General features: G+C 31.2%; 1 protein-coding gene across 17 annotated transcripts in view; it reads right to left on the bottom strand.

Moving 5' to 3' along the window:
- Positions 1-16,931, bottom strand: part of CAP (Cbl-associated protein) — a 153,171-nt gene extending 136,240 nt beyond the window's left edge. For 16 of the 17 annotated variants that reach the window (XM_076402580.1, XM_076402584.1, XM_076402583.1 and 13 more), the window contains exon 1: positions 8,257-8,545. The gene's annotated coding sequence lies outside the window, so the exon portion shown is untranslated. Of the gene's footprint in view, positions 1-8,256; positions 8,546-16,847 lie in introns of those variants that run through there. The other variant, XM_076402581.1, reaches the window with a different exon arrangement.
- Positions 16,932-16,973: the final 42 nt, after the last annotated feature.

Below are 16,973 nucleotides of genomic sequence, written 5' to 3'. Positions count from 1 at the left end.
AGCAGTCTAGCACATCTACTGATAACTATATATCTATATGTAATAGTATAACTAATAATAACTATATGTCTATAGTGGAAGGCACTTCACTTGTGTGCCATGATTTTTTCGGAGTCGGAGTGGCTGGGGATGATGTTTAGGTACTCATTATACAATACTCAATTTATTCTCCATTTTCATTTTCCATTGTCCTGGGAAATGTTCGAGTCTATAGTAAGCATTGAAGATGTTGATTAGGCTAATGATTTCCTTGTGTGGTATTTATTTCAAGAGAGTTTATATTTCAAGCGTCGACAAAATCTTCGCTTGGTGCTTTTCCTCCCTTGGAATATTTTATTTCTCTTAGGATCTCTTTAGTTTTTACGCTTTTAACGGTAGGCATATTTGTAAAGATGATTTAAGGTAGTCTCTACTTTTATTTTGACTGTGTGTTCCAGAAACTCCAAGAATGGTTGAAATAGCATTGTTTAGATGGTCAGATGAAAAATGTATAATTTCTATATTATTAATATTTTTTGCAATACTATTCGAGTTTTTTCTCTTCATTAAATAAGTATTTGAAAAATCTGTAATGCAAGCTTCATATAAAGATAGGTATCATCCAGAACTTTGTTATAGCTGGTGACGAAGATTTTCGAGGCTTTTAGTATTTTAAATCAAAGTTTTCCCAAATCTTTGAAGTATAATTAGAGGGAATTTTTGTCAACTCAGAAATATATGTCATAGTTTCTTGTTACAAAATTACGTTATATTAAGAAAAATATATAAATAGAATGTATGGTATATCTGGGTTGTTCTGAAAATTGGCGCTTTGTGTCGTTTTGTTTGCGCATTGGTTTGAGATGTAACGAATAAAGTTTTCTGTTGTTGCGTTTATAGTACAATAAGAATGAGCTGGTACTATCGTTCGTGCTGTCTATTAAGTAATCCGTCACTTTTTTCTTGCATATTTTTTTAATCAATTTTATAACTTATAAGTGGTACATATTTTCTCTTGTCATATTACCATTCAAGGTTATCATATGTTATAATACTATCCTGCATGAAAATAGAGAATTATTTGGAAAAATTGCAGATCAGTGTTATAGTTTCTAATCAGATTGTTGTGACATAGTTATATGTAAATATATACGCCGCTTACATCGACCATTAGGGAAAGTGGTGACAAGTATATATTATTGCTTTTGAAGATCCTATATATTAGACCTTCTTTTTTTAAAAATAAAATTGTTTGTGCAAAATGAAGTTTTTCTCATTTCTCAACAAATCAAAACAAGTATTGTAGATAGGATCAGTTAGGGGAGTTTATTTGAGTTTATTTTCTCCTGCGAGTTCATATAGTTAACAGCAATTTAACAAATTATAAAGAAATAAGACATGTTGAGGTTAGATCCTTCCGTTAGCCTTTCCGAAGTTTTGGGCAAAAACTGGCTGTTCCAGAAATTGTTTAATTCTAGTTTACTAGAATGTAAGGTGAAGGTCACAGTTCAGAAGGTACGGCTATCAAAAGTGGATTTAAGATTGGTTGTGAAGCGTTTCCCAGGTTAAATTCAGTAAAACAGACGGTAAAACTCGAGATTCATTTGAGTAAAGCTGTTTAGACAAAATCAGTATGGTTTCAGATCTAAAAAGCTAACATTTAACAATATTAACATTAAAATGGACAATTGATTGTGGAAATAATGTGGTATGGCTTTATTAATCATCGTTTATGTTATTGCTTACGAATGGCCGGGTTTATATATGGATAAGCCCAAAAGAAGCGCAGCATCTGTACTAACTACAGTTTATAGCCAAGCATAGGGGAGATTCCCTTAAGATTTGGGTGGCAGAATAGTGGTACTCAGCTGATTCATCCCATTCACATCACTGTCCGGATTATTGCGAATGAATATCTTGATATCCTCAATGATGAGGTTTTTACTATGAACAGCATATTGCTGGTCTCGGTTTAAAGTGTATCAGAATATTATCAAACAACTTCCGTGACCGTATAATCCAGACTTTAACATAATTGCAGAGGAGCAGAAAGTGAGTAGATTTCCATCTCCAATGTAAGTGAAGCAATTGGTGGCTATTTTGGTACAAGTATGTGACAACATTCCGATGAAAATTAATCAGACACTCTACCAATCTTTTCCGCGCGAAGAATTGCAATTGGTGTAAAACAAATCCATCTCCTGTATGTTACCAAGTATTTCTCTTGGATTAATTTAAACCTCCTCTAGGTAGAAGAGGGTAACTTTTTGTTATGGAAAGTCGGTCTCAGTTTGTTAGTTACCTTTACATGTGCTTAGTTTCTCGTGTAAGCCTGTATTAAGTCGGAAGCATCGGCGAAGAAGTTTTACTAAAAATTCGCTTAACTTATTGGCAGCTTTAAAGGTTGCAAAATATACTGAATCAATAATTGGATAATATTTAATTATAGTTTGGCTTCAGTCCAAATATATACATTTCTAGAAGTTTTTAAAATAACATGGTTTATACCTTAAATATTTATTAAAACTTTTATTTTAATACGGCTTTTATTTTAGTAATAATTAATTCAGTAAAAGAGGCGGAATCCATACTTCACCGGATATTAAACGTGTGTATTTGGACATGAGCTCTAATGGAATGCAATTAATAAAAGTCAAAGAGCGTAATGTGTCTGGTTATGCAGACGCGACTCTCTGGAGAGCAGCGGAAGATATTTTCAAACAGACATTTCGTAATTCTAAAATAATTCGCGCTCTAGGATAAAGGTTCGGAATTGATATATTTAGGTCAGCGTTTCATTATTCTTCGTTAAAACTGGATGAATTTCGTAAAAACACGTCTGCGGCTCGAACAGTGGCGGAAACTTTAATTTCCACGTTAGTTAATGCTAATTAGTATACGATCCGCATGTTAATTAATTTTGAAGTGTTTTTCATTAAAAATAACTTTTGTTTATTATTAGAAAATCAGTTTTATTTGGATTGCGAGGATAAAATAACACTCCTTCTCATGCACTGTAATATTCTTAAGTTACTTTTTTCATAAGTAAATTGCAATCAATCTACTTTTAAAACTTGTTATGTTTTTTACCATTCCTAAGACTAAGTTCTCTTCAATGATGTACAACCTGCGCAATGACAAAATTGAACAATAGGCATTGTATTTCATCACATTTACCTCAGTGTTATTTAGTGGCTCTTTTACAAGAATTATGAGAGATGAAAAAGGGAATAGCCAGAAGTTCGACGGAGCCAAATCAAGTTGCGATATGAATTTGAACTGAAGTTGAATTTGATAAAGTTGCCAATCTAAAGTTGTATTCCTTTGTCAAGAAAGAGATCTGATGAAATCTGATCTGATTTATCTGAAAATAAACTCGATTCCTGCGTTTCACATCAGTTGACAGTTAAAAATATAATAGTTCCAGTTTTCATTTACGAATCGTTGCTAAGACGAAATGAAATTGAGTAATTTTTTGAAACGAATTCGTACAAGCGATAAAAGGTGGATTACGTTTAACAATATTGTGTCAAAAATTTGCGGATGAAGTCCATGGAACCTTCACTCTTGCAAAGTTTGCATTGATGCCAAGAAAATTGATGCTAATTGTTTGGTGGTATAGGAAAAGAAATATACATCAAGGTCAATCAGGTCAAGATCAAGTTCATCCTTCGAGTATCTTACCAAATCATTAGTAGATCCTTTACTGACAACAACCAATACGACTCCAAAATTGAATAATGGGAAAGGCATTGTCTTTTATCACGTTTACGCTAGGTTACAGACAGAATTAGTGACTATTTTGCAAGTATTGAGAGAGATGATAAAGATCATAGTCAGAAGTTCGACGGAGCCAAATCAAGTTACGACATGAATAATGGGTCGAATTATTGATGAAAAAGTTGTGAACCAATTTTGTGTTTCATTGTTAAAGAAAAAATCGAGAACACATTAGAAATCTAAGAGCAAATCTGAGCAATGACAGCGATTTACCTACTTTAACTTTGATCAGTAGGATTTAACGTCAATGATATTTTTAAAAACTAGTTTGATGTTGTATGATATATGATCGTCAATAAAAAGTATATAAACACACTGAAAATCACCAATTATAGATTTTTTTAATGTGAATATAGTAACACCCCAATTTTACTTATTTGTACATAGAATTAGTGAGCTAAGTTGTATTCCCATGATAAAAAACCTTATAGTCATCTTGTATTTGGTAGTAATACTTCGTCATTACTAACAGGTCAATTGAAAAGTCCCCGGTCTAGCATAGTAAAACATGTTTTTTTGGGAAAATTAGTTTCTTTTATTCAACATAATTCCCTTCAAGGGTGATACACTGATTATAGTGACCCTCCAACTTTTCGATACCTTTTTTGTAGTACGTCCTTTGTCCTTTGCTTCAAAATAAGCTTCAGTTTCGTCCATCACCTCTTCATGCGACGAAAATTTCTTCCCAGCGAGCTTTCTTTTGAGATCTGATAACAGGAAAGAGTCGCTGGGGACCAGATCTGAAGAATATGGTGGATGAGGCAAGCAATTCGAAGCCCAATTCATGGATGTCATTCATAGTTAATGAAAATTATTCCATGCGCATCCCAAAATATAGACGCCATAACCTTGCCAGCCGACTGTTGCCTTTTCTCACGCTTTGGAGCGGGTTCATCGTGTGCAGTTCACTCGGATGACTGTCGATTGAACTTCTGAGTGAAATGCTCGCACTGCTTTGAATCATCAACTCGTCGTTGTTTCTGGTCAAAAGTGAGCTCGCGCGGCACCCACTTTGCATAGAGCTTTCTCATACCCAAATAATCGTGAATGATATGATGTACACATTCAGTTGATATCTTTAGAGTGTCTACTATTTCATTTCAATTTGTGGTCATGCAAAATCATTTTATGGATTTTTTAAATGATTTTGTCGGTAACAACCTGTTTTGGGCGTCCACTGCGTTCACCGTCTTCGGTGCTCATTTCACATGTCCAAACTTAGCATACCAATCCTTGATGGTTGATTTTCATGGGGCAGTATCCAGAAAGTCGGCATCAAACCAAGTTTTTGTTTCAACTGTATTTTTTCCCTTCAAAAAGCAATATTTTATCAACACGCAAAATTCCTTTTTATCAATTTTTTTTCATAATAATAAAATTTGCTTAGGGTTAACTAAAAAACATATGGATATAATTGCCTTCTATGTGCCAGGCCGGGGAATTTTCAACTGACCTGTTATATATGCAAAATTTTATGAATACAGAATTATCTTTTACCGATAAGGAAATGTTGGAAGGCGGGAATATGACCATCACATTTAAATAACACTAATGCTTGACACAGATTCGCCTTTAAAATGTCAGTTCGTTGCTAAAATTTCTCATTCTGTCAAAACAAGTCTGATTCAGTTCACCAAAACTATCTCCTTCAGTTTCTGCTTATTTAGATGAAATTGAAGAAATATACAAACCGTTTCGTAATAAACAACAAAATATGTCTGCTTTTACGAATTATATAACGAAATCGTTTGTTATTAGTGTTAAGTTAGTATATATCATAATGTTACTGAAATTATTTAACATAAATTTGCAATTCTGATAGGCAGAAACGTGTAGCTATCGATATGTCGTCAGCTGAGTTTTTGTTCGAGATTTGCTTCTGCTGTTATTTCTAGGAAGACAAGATCGGCTTTTGCAATTCAAACGATCCCACGGCCGAGTATCGGAATGTCAATCTGGGTAATAAACGATGTGATTTAATCATTTCCGAATCTCATTAACAAATAAACATGATTATCATATAAAACACTCGTTTCAAAATGGGCTTCGGAATACTTTTACTCTAAATTTATTTTATTATCAATATGAAATTTACGTTAAATATTATATTTATCCAAATTAAAGTCAAAGTCATAGCATAGCAGCGTTTCCATATATAGTTCACTGTTCCCGGTTCAATGTTCACTGGGAGCCAATGCATTTATTAGTTGATTGTAGATATTTTTATTAGAAATGTGAGTAAACAACTGTTAAATTCGATGGTTTGGACATTTCTATACGTAAAATAATAGTCTTCTATTTAATATTATCGAATTATTCAGTGTATACTTTTATAAGCATGATTATGCTGCTCCGTCAACTACAGTTTTGGATTAAATTATTTGAAAGTGGTGATTTTGATATCAATAACCGTCTTGAGGATCAAGCAAGATAATGATTTATCAATACTCAATAACTGCTCAGATGTTCATTTTTCAGGTGCCTTAAAATGAATACTATTTCTAGGCGTTTTCATGAGATTGTAATATTAAAAATGAATATCACACGAATCTTCTAAAAATGTCATTTCGAACCGGTTCAATATCGCGGTTTCATTGTTTTCCATTGTGTTTGGCAATGAAAAATGAATCTACTACGATAACCCCAAGAGAAAAAGGTCATGAGTTAGTGTTGCTATCTTGATAATCCACTTTAGTAAAGGATCTTGCTGTGCATATGATGGGATTAGTAAGGTATAGTATATTATAACCTACTAAAACCGAATGAATCTATTACTGCAAATGCCTAACGTTATCCATTAAACACATTTAATAACGAGTAACAGACGCAAAATCATCCTCTTGCATGACAATGTCTGGCCATACGTTGCAAGAGCGTTAATAATACACAGTTTCATGTAGAATAGGAAGTTCTGCCGCATCCAGTCTACTTCCCAGATATATATCATCTTGATTACCATTTGTTTGAATTTGGATATAGCATACAAAATTTAGGTATCTTCGTATAATCATAAATGTAAAACAATCAGTAACAATTCAATATTTCTCTGTAGATACTTACGAAATTTGCAAGATTGCAGAAAATTTTGGAGTTATTTACTCTCACTTCATCCGATTTTTTATGTTACAACGACGGCTTCCTTGTAGTAATGCCTCACCCAAGAATTTCAGTTTAAGTTTAGAGTAATCTTATTACCTCATTTATAAGCTCTGAATTCTGCGTCTTCATACAATATCAGTATTATTTTTGTATGTTTGTTTTTCTCCTATTGACCATTTTCAAACATTGGATCTCACTAGTTATAGATTATTTCACTCAAGTCGTCATTACTGTCTGATTCTTAGTTGATTTCAAACAAGTAAAATATAAAAAGAGTAAAAATATATCGTAATACTCAATCAGCCTTAAACCTAACTTAATAGTACTAAACGATACGTATTAAAATTTAATGACAATGTGGCTTTTAGTATAAAAGTTGAACAGTGGTTTTAGTAAAGCAACATATGTCAATGCATAGTATCATGAGCTGTGGATACCGTGGCCAAATTAAACGAATTATGCTTCGTATAGTTTTCCTACCCACCGTATAATCCAGATTTGGTCCTCGCTGATTAATGGCATTTTGGAGGTATTAAAAAATTTTTAGCGTAACTTATTTCGTTCAAATGAAGAAGTGATCGGCGAAGTTGAAGCTTATTTTGAAAAAAAATTTTAAAAGGTATACCCAATTGAGAATACTGAGTGTTTGATGTTGAAATTTGTCTAAAAGTTGACGTTTTATGAGTTACAAAACACTAACATTTGAAGGTTATTTTGTTGATGGATGTGTCATTTATAATATAATAATATAACAATAATTTTCACACGTTAAGAAAACTTACTCGTTTTTCGAACGGAGGATATTTATTTGTACTCGTAATAGAACAGTTTTGTATAGAATATATTCATCAACTGTTAATAATGTAATGTAATTATAAAGTTTTTTTACTTTGATAAGTTTTAAGTAATAACATGATATATGTATTTTACATATTTTAGCACATACAATAATTTATTCCGTTTATATATTTAAAGTTTATAAAACACTATTGCATAAAATATATTCATAGAATGCTTGTAAATGTTATATTTCAGTTATATTTTTATTTAAAATTTTTGAACTAGTCAGTTTTTTATTTTAATAAACAAGACAGTAATTGATTATTTTGCTACCTCCACTTTGTTAACATGATCTTAAATTGCATTTCATCATTTTATAATTTATACAATTTCGATAATTGTATTTACAAATTTATTTACATTTATATAATATTAATTCCGTTTCTATATTATTACTCTTTCATAGAATTAATTGAATTTTTAAATTCTACGGCATTAGTTTTTATTCTGATATTTATAAACCCTGACAATGCTTTTTAATTATTCAAAATTTTAATTTAACTAATGTTTATACAAATAGATGTTAATTTTACTTGGAATTTAGAAATATTCATTTACCTGCTGTTATCTCTGTTGTATAAGATTCTTTAATAAACTAACAAATATAACTTGCGCTTCTCACTAACTATAATTTGGTAACACACTAAAAACCAAACATTTTTCACGTGTTTCTTTCTTGGCAGACCGTTTAATCGTCTAACTTTTGCGAAAATGTTTGAATCGATTGCTCGGGCGTCCGAATGCGACTTTTCTGCTACTGAGCCACGAGTTTTCGTGGCCGAATCGACGGAAGCTCCGCATTTCGTTCGATTTTGGTGCGTTCTTTGAGTCTGTTTATCATCCGGATAGCGTGGTTACCAGTGAGACTGTTTATTTATCGTTAAAAGAAATAGGCTGATGCGGTGGATGTGTGCTGGTTAAAGCTTTCCAAGAGGTTCTTGAATACGTATTTATGACACAACGCTACTCTTTTTAATTACTTGTGGTGGTTGCATCAACGCATACAATAAAATCATTCATTGCGTTAATAAGAAACATAATTATATAGCATCCATTTAAAATAGTGGAGAGTTAATTTTAAGGGTTCATTTTTAAAATTTTAAATCATGTATTTAATACCTTTTGGTTTATAATTAGTTTATTTTTGAAATTATTGTATATAGCTATATCCCATCATCTTTCCTGAAGTAGAAACGTGATACTTTCAGGTATATATCATAGAAGGTCGACATAAATGGATAAAGTAAAATTGAACATTCAAAAATAATTTAATATCTCAAGATTTCTACGCAATTTTAATTTTTGTCACCTGCCGAAATCAGCTGGCTGAGATGACAATATGATTCTTGTATGTATTCTGGACATTTTTTCAGTTTCAAAGGATATTTATTGAGAAAAAAATGGTGCAATATATGTTAATAAATATTTTCCTTTATTTTCCCATTTTCTGGCGAGATACCGTGTTGAAAAAAATGTCGTTTGGAAGCATTTCGAAGCCATGCGTTAACCAAGATATGATCTATCAACCCGAATAAGTGATAATCAGAAGATACTTTGTCTAGTGGGTACGCTGGTTTCGGCAGAACCATTAATTTGTTATAGTATCAGTTTTATTCATGGATATAACAGCATCTTGTATGTTACACGTTGAATTCCATATAGATAACCATTCCATTCCATTCTCCAATTTCAATATAGATAACATGGCTATAAATATTCCAATGCGGTGTCGATGTGGATAGTAGGGATGTCGAAAAAATATCGATAATTTTATTTATCGATTTATTTGTCGTTGATATGTTTTTGCTCTATATATCAGTATATTGATATTTTGGGTCGATATTTTAGATATTTTGTTCTTTATTAAAATATTGAATTTTTAGTTGCAAAATGTTCATATTAAAAACCTAGCCTTTTCGAAGAAGAATATCGACGTTTTGCCTAGGGATTTCGAGGAAGAGGAGAAAGCTTTGTGTTAAGATTTCTCCTCACTCTTGGATAAAAAGTGAATTTGTGTAATTTGATATCGATATTTCTTGTACGTCAGTATATTGATAAATTAATATACCGATATTTTTAAAATGGACAGAGGATGGCTGTCCCGAAGTAATTCATCCAAACGCTTGGGATTGTCGTAGTATGTTCATGCTTCATCATTAGTCACAGTCGGTTACAGAAAACTCTTCTTTTTTTGGCAAGTAATGAAATCGCAATATTGCAACGGTTAATAAAAAAAAGCGTTTATTATATTTATTTATCAAGTTTTTGTGGCAGCTATTTTCCCTCCTTTTGGATCTTTCGCATTGCAAAGTAGAGGCTTGGAAAAATCTGATTCATCAATTATCAATCTGTTTGAAAGCTCTTAAAAAAATCCAATAAGTCTTTTTTTAATCGTTGAAACCAAAATAGACAAATGAAATAAAATGGAGCAACACCACCATAAGCTTCTAAATATATTTGATATACTTCGGTAGCGGTTTTTTTCAAATCAAACAATAAATGCTAAATATATTTCAGATTCCATTTCGAAAATGCGAAAATTATACCTAATAGAATATTGTTATTTCTTGTCAAACCTATATTTGGAATCAATTGATGCCTCTAATACAAGCAAGCACTGAATAAAACAAGTGTTTTGCTCTTGGGCGTTGTTAGGTAAGTTTTTAAGATATAATTTTTTTATTCTTAATAAAATCTAGTAAAATACAACTCTCTAATCGTCTCTCAAAGAAAAGAAAATGGAAATGGCCATGTTAGCTATGTTGTAACCTCCATATTAAAGGTCTATAAATTTATATTTATTACCTGACCACAACACTACTAGTTTAAAGTAAGTTTTAGTGTATTAAAACTACTCTTATATGTATATTTTAGCCGTATTCGATCCATGAAGGACTTTCTAAAAAAATTATTGCGATTTATATATACGAAATTTAATACCACTGTGTATTTACCTGATACTGACTTTAGTCATTGCAAGATTAGCAATTACCAAAACCTAACAAACATCAATGCGTTAGTTGCACTCTAATACAAATTTTAAGTTTACTTCAGCACATTAAATGTATATAAAATTTCAATATATATTATATTATATCTATTATATTATATCTATTATTTAATATAACTTCTTCTTGGATAGAGAATCTTGGAATATTGTTTACAGCGTTTTTATATACAATATTTAAAAACCATTAGAATAGATATTTGTAGAAGAATAGAACTATTTATATAAATACAGGTAACTAATAATTTAGTTTTGTATTGAAATTTATTTTTCTTTGTTCAAGTAGGTGGCGTATTGAAAAATTTTAAAATCAAATCGCTGCTGCATTTCAAGCATACTTAGTCCCAGGTGTATTTACTTTAATTTACAGTATTAAATTTCGACTTGGGTGTTATATCCTTAAGCAGCTCGTATTAAAGATAATGGACAGCATTTTTAGAACTTTGTTTAAAAAGCAGGTGTATTTAATAATCATATTTTAATAAAATTTTATTAAAGTAATATTTTAATAAAGTTGCTGAGGTAGAAATTATTTAAAACATATTACAAGAACTACTCAAGAACAATTTTCAAAATCTGTTATCTTCTAATATGTATGGCACATGAGACATAGAAACAATTCTCAATAATCTGTACAAGACAGTCATGAACTGAAAACTGATTATTTTCAATAAATATTTAATAAATTTATATGTTATATTATATTGAGTAAAGTTACAACATTTAAAAAAAAAATTACAGGATTCAATGAAAGGAATAATAAATCAGAGAAATAAAGAGAATGAGAGATACGACTAAGAAAAAGTAATACATTAACTGTTTTGGTTTTCGTTTTCTGAAGCGAACCTTTTATATTGCACAGTTCAAGGAACGGACGATACCTTTCCATTTTAGAACTCCACCCTATCCTTTGGGGTTGAAAGGCGGCAAATATCACCGCGCGGCCTAGTTTTGTTCTCAGCCCTCCGAGATTATTCAAAAACGCCTGGAAACAGTAGCTATATAATGGGAAGCTTTTACAACTCAGGCGTCTTTATCGTCAAAAGATGTTGTAAACTTGGAAAAATCATATATATACATATAAGATTTCATATATTATTATATAAAATAGACAGCTAAAATGTGTTTATTCAAAGTTTTGGCCATTTCATTCTATAGATTTTGTCTGTCTCTCAGGCAATTTATGGATTCCATTCCAGAAGAACAGTTTTTCCTTTGATCTAAACTATCTAGAGAGTACGGTGGGTGCGATAAAACTTCTTTGACTGGTTTCGTTACTTGGACGTTGGCATACTACAAAATTCCCTTATTATATGATTGAGAGTATTGTACAGGTTTTTCGATCAATGTACAGTTAGAATTTATCATTTGTTGACATAGCTATCAATATTAACTGTTCCTCCAGATTTCAGTGGTTATATATGAAACCAACCAGATTTTTTTATTTGGTTGGTTTGCGATTTGGCCTTGCAGTCTATGGCGACAACCATTTTTTTTGCTTGAGATTTTAAAAATAAATCAATTTTCATGACCCGTTTGTATTCGATGCAGAAAAGACTTCCTTTAATACCTCTGTCATTAAATTCATATGGCACTAGTCTTCCCACCTTTTGGATCTTTCCCATCGCTTAAACTTTTCTGCCAATTATTTTTGAGTTGTTGTTGGATCGTTATTCTATAGCTCTTGCAATTCCGCATCTTCAAACGTTTTTGGCCTATCAGGTTGCTTATGTTGAACGTTGAAATCATCAGATCTGAATGGTCGAAATCACATTTTACACATTCTTATGTTTATAGCATCTTCACCGTAAGTATATACCCACAAATCATGACTTTCAACGAATTTTTTCCTTTTTATGAGACAAGAAAATTAATGCGTGCTACATATGCATGTTCTCAAGCATAAAACTTGACAGTTCCAAAAAATTATAAATCTATAGATTTGTTATTTTAGCGGAACATAATTTAGGGGAAAGTAGTTTTGCGCAATTAGTGAAATATGTTAAAAAACCGGAAGGTTAATACCGACACACCTAGTATATTAGGTACTTGCATGTATTATACATTCTGATCATTTTTCACTTTAAAAAAGATATTTATTGAAAAAAGTTGGTCCAATATATATTAATCAATATATTTTTCATGATTTGTCGAATGAACATTGTTGGCTTGGTGGCAACCCAATCTTCTATTCGTATTTCTACAGCATTTCGAAACCGTGTGCCAGTCAAGCCATACTACATAAATCTGAATAACTGGTAATGATAAAACGCTATGTTTAGTGAGTACATTGGGTGAGGCAGAACTTCCCATTCGAGCTGCTATTTTGTATCCTTCACAAATCTTGCTAGTTTGCATCTGCTTTTTGTGAAATAATTTGTGAAAGTCAATGTCGTTATACATCTGTAGTAACAGTTTGATTCGGGTTTAGTAGCTCGTAATATATGACACTTTGCGGATCCCACAATAAGTAGGTTTTTTCCATACGTTTTTTACTCAATCTTTCTTCTAAGTCGTTCCTGGTCATTAATGTCAAAATCACAACTTTTAAATCCAGGATACCAAAACCGACCATAGTGATATAAAGCAGCGGCCTCACCATAGGTTTATAAAGGTGTTCGATGGACTTCGACAGTAGATTTTCTCAAATGAAACAACAAAAATAAAGAATATCGAAAATATAATTATAAGTTCTATGATTAGCTTCTGTATATAGTGAATAATTGAGTAATATGAAATGGAAATCTGTTATTTTATTTAGAGAAATGTCAAACCATCTAATTTTACAGTTAGGTCAGGTCAGGTCCCAGGTTTATTTACTTTAATTTAAAATATTGACTTTCGACTTGGGTGTTATACCCTTAAGCAGCTTTTCTAGCTCTTATTAAAGACAATGGACAGCATTTTCAAAACATTTGTTTAAAAAGCAAGTGTATTTAATAATCATATTTTAATAAAGTTTTATTAAAGTAATATTTTAATAAAGTTGTTGAGGTTGAAATTATTTAAAATATATTACAAGAACTATTCAAGAACAATTTTCAAAATCTGTCAACAAAAATAAAGAACATCGAAAATATAATTATAAATTCTATGATTAGTTTCTGTATATAGTGTATAATTGAGTAATATGAAATGGAAATCTGTTATTTTATTTAGAGAAATGTGAAACCGTATCAAAAGTACATTTCGAAACACGCCACCTAATTTACGAAAATGTGTAAATATAAATAATTGAAACATATTTACTTTATATTTTTTTTTCCAATTTAACATTTGACTAAAATGTTTAATTATTTTGTATTTTTGAAATTGTTCTAACCCTTACTGATAGGCTCAGATCACTGTCAGCCGACCGTCTATAATACTTCATAGGTATATCAGCTTGAGGCTTGGCAACACAAGGACTGGTGAGTGGCGTGTATTCATGAAATTAAGATATCCCCAGTAGAGTTCAAATTCGTGGCGTTTCACTAGCGCAACTGGCCGACACTAACGTTAGAAAGGATTTAAGTTTTAACAAATGTCTGTGAATGTTATCTATAAATAAAACAGCAGTGAGTAGCGCTCGTGGACAGAAGATGATAACAGGCGTATAATTAGAAAATAGCATGGAACTAGAAGTGGTCTCTATTATTAGACATATCTGAAGAGCATATCTTTATACTGAGACAGAGAGATAAATCCAGACATGTAACCATGCTAACCGTTTAATAAGTTTAATGATTTAACTTAATATAGAGAATATTAAATTAAGCACTCGTATGGTGTTTTAATGTATTAGATATTGTGTTGTTGTTTAACATATATACCAGTACTAACAATTTGTTAAATTCCATCAAATACCGACCACTAAAACTACTTGTGATGGGTACCCCTGTCAAAGCCAGTGAACGTGCTAAATGCATCACTATAGTTCGGAATGGTATATTTCCCTCAAAATTAAAGAATAGTTTTTAAAATAGCTAATAAATTGCAAACTAATAATTGCATCTTATATGAGGTGAATCGTTTAAGGATCAATTTGACTAAATGAAAGTATATGTATTTGTAGGTAATGGTACCATGTCATATATCAGATTGGAGGGTTATTGAATACTATTTTATTTTTCATGAATCTAAACATCTTATCAGAAAATTAAATCTTTTGAATAGTTGTTTCTTTGGAAAGAGAAAATCGACCGGAACCATATCAGGCGAATATAGTGACTGTTCGTTTGTGTTTGTTGAGTTATTGGCCTGACTTGTAATCACAATAACACTCTTAATTGATGCCTTGCTATTCAAGTTTGGTCTTCACAAATGTTGCGATTATACACGTGTTTTTTCGAGTTTGAGCAACTCTTGTAGCCTATAGTGGAGTAGGTGCGTTATGTTTAGTGTCCATTATTTCTTGCTAAATTAAATCCTTTAATTTTATCTGCGTCTGCTCAGTCTTCTCTCTTCTCGCTTCCCATACTCTTTACATCTCTTGTATGTGTCTGTGTCCATTGATATAAGTCAATGGTAATAATACTCCTCACCAAGGAGTTATTTGCATGTTCTGGCATTCATTTCCAATACCTGGTAACACACATCTATTGTATTTTCACATACTCAATTTGTTTATTAATTACTACTGACTCTCCCATCTCCATGACTTTCGTTGCTTTCATTCATTCATTCATTTTAATAATTTCTCTATTCCCTTAGTATCATATTCTATCTGTTTAAGATTTTCAATATTTATGTGTTCTGGTATATTAGTAGTAATTATTTCATCTTCTACAAAAGTTTCCACAGAGATGTCTACATATCTATTTCTATCATGTATTTTTATACATTATATTTGACATTTCTTTATTATTCACAAATAACAAAGAATTGGTTATTATCATTCTGTAAGGCCCACTACTGACGGTGATCACAAAAAATTACTTTTATGGATGCATTGTCACCTAGTGTCACTTCGTATTGATTGATATTACATCGAGAATTTTGCTACTTGACTAAATCGTTCATTCAAATATGCATCTCAACATTAAATATGATTTTTTGACAATAGTTGTGGTCCCCTTTCTAAAACTTTTCACATAATTTGAAATAATAATAATTTGAATCTTTATTAGTTTTTAAATTTTTAGAAATTCAGAAATGATTTATCGTTTCTTTTTATTGTTAGTTTTATCACGACAATTTAGGTGGGCTTTTTAAATTATTACTTATCGATACTTATTTGACAGAATATACTTTTTGAATAGATATACATAGATATGAAGTTGCATCAATTTTTAAGTAGAGTATGTACAATTCCAGAGCATGCATTTTCAGCGCAATGGTTGTTTTTGATCTTTGATGTAAAAAAAGTATATAAATTAAAATTATTGGGAATCAAATTGGTGTCATAAGTATTGTAGATGTTCAATCAAATCAATAATTTTGATGCAGAATTGGGATATTTCAGAAGACCTTGAAGGAGAATAATCTCTATTTGATAAACCGATATTATTAATTTGAACCAATACTGAATGATTCAATAATATCACAATAAGAGACGCGATGATTTTAGAACATCAATTCACTAACAACATCAAAGTTTGCCCGAATAACGACATATTTTAAATGATGTTTACGAAATTAAAGCTAATACAACCGAAAAAACATTGATGAAGTAGTAAAAACAAAGTGAATATAATCTATGTCAAATATGTTTACAATCTAATTCAATTTTCGGTGAGATTATTTTTTATATACTATGTATCCATATTAATTGGATATTTAACAGAGGATAATATTAGTTAATCACAATCTCGAAATTACTTTTGATTACCTCGACAACATTTAATGTTATTGAATAATATATTATAATTAGTTCTATAATTTGATACGTTCGCTATTGTGATCAAGAGTTATCGTAACGTTTTTGCGTATAAAATGTTCGCGAAACAAAACAACACCGACAATATCATTTTTCCATTCCAGCTGACTCCATGTCCACCAATAAATGTCACATTCTAATAGATGTTCCCCGTCCGAAAATACTTTAAAAAATATATAAATATTACATCAATCGAGCGACTAGATCATCTATAAGAATAACCGCTATATCGCGAAGAATCTACGCATTTTTATACTAATACATTAATAGCTGTCGTGTACGTACCTTAGATCATCTCTGTAAATGTTACATCACTGGTGGGGATCAGGAAAGCGCATATACGCCCGCTGGAATCAGTTGGTGGTGTGAAAAACAACACGAGACACCCTCATCTCTGTTTACCACGGTTTG

The sequence above is a fragment of the Rhynchophorus ferrugineus genome, unplaced genomic scaffold (genome assembly GCF_030347505.1).
Source record: "Rhynchophorus ferrugineus isolate W39M unplaced genomic scaffold, kcgeb_rfMv2 rfM4, whole genome shotgun sequence".
In the NCBI taxonomy this organism is placed as follows: domain Eukaryota; kingdom Metazoa; phylum Arthropoda; class Insecta; order Coleoptera; family Curculionidae; genus Rhynchophorus; species Rhynchophorus ferrugineus.
This window is presented reverse-complemented; position numbering and strand designations above follow the sequence as displayed.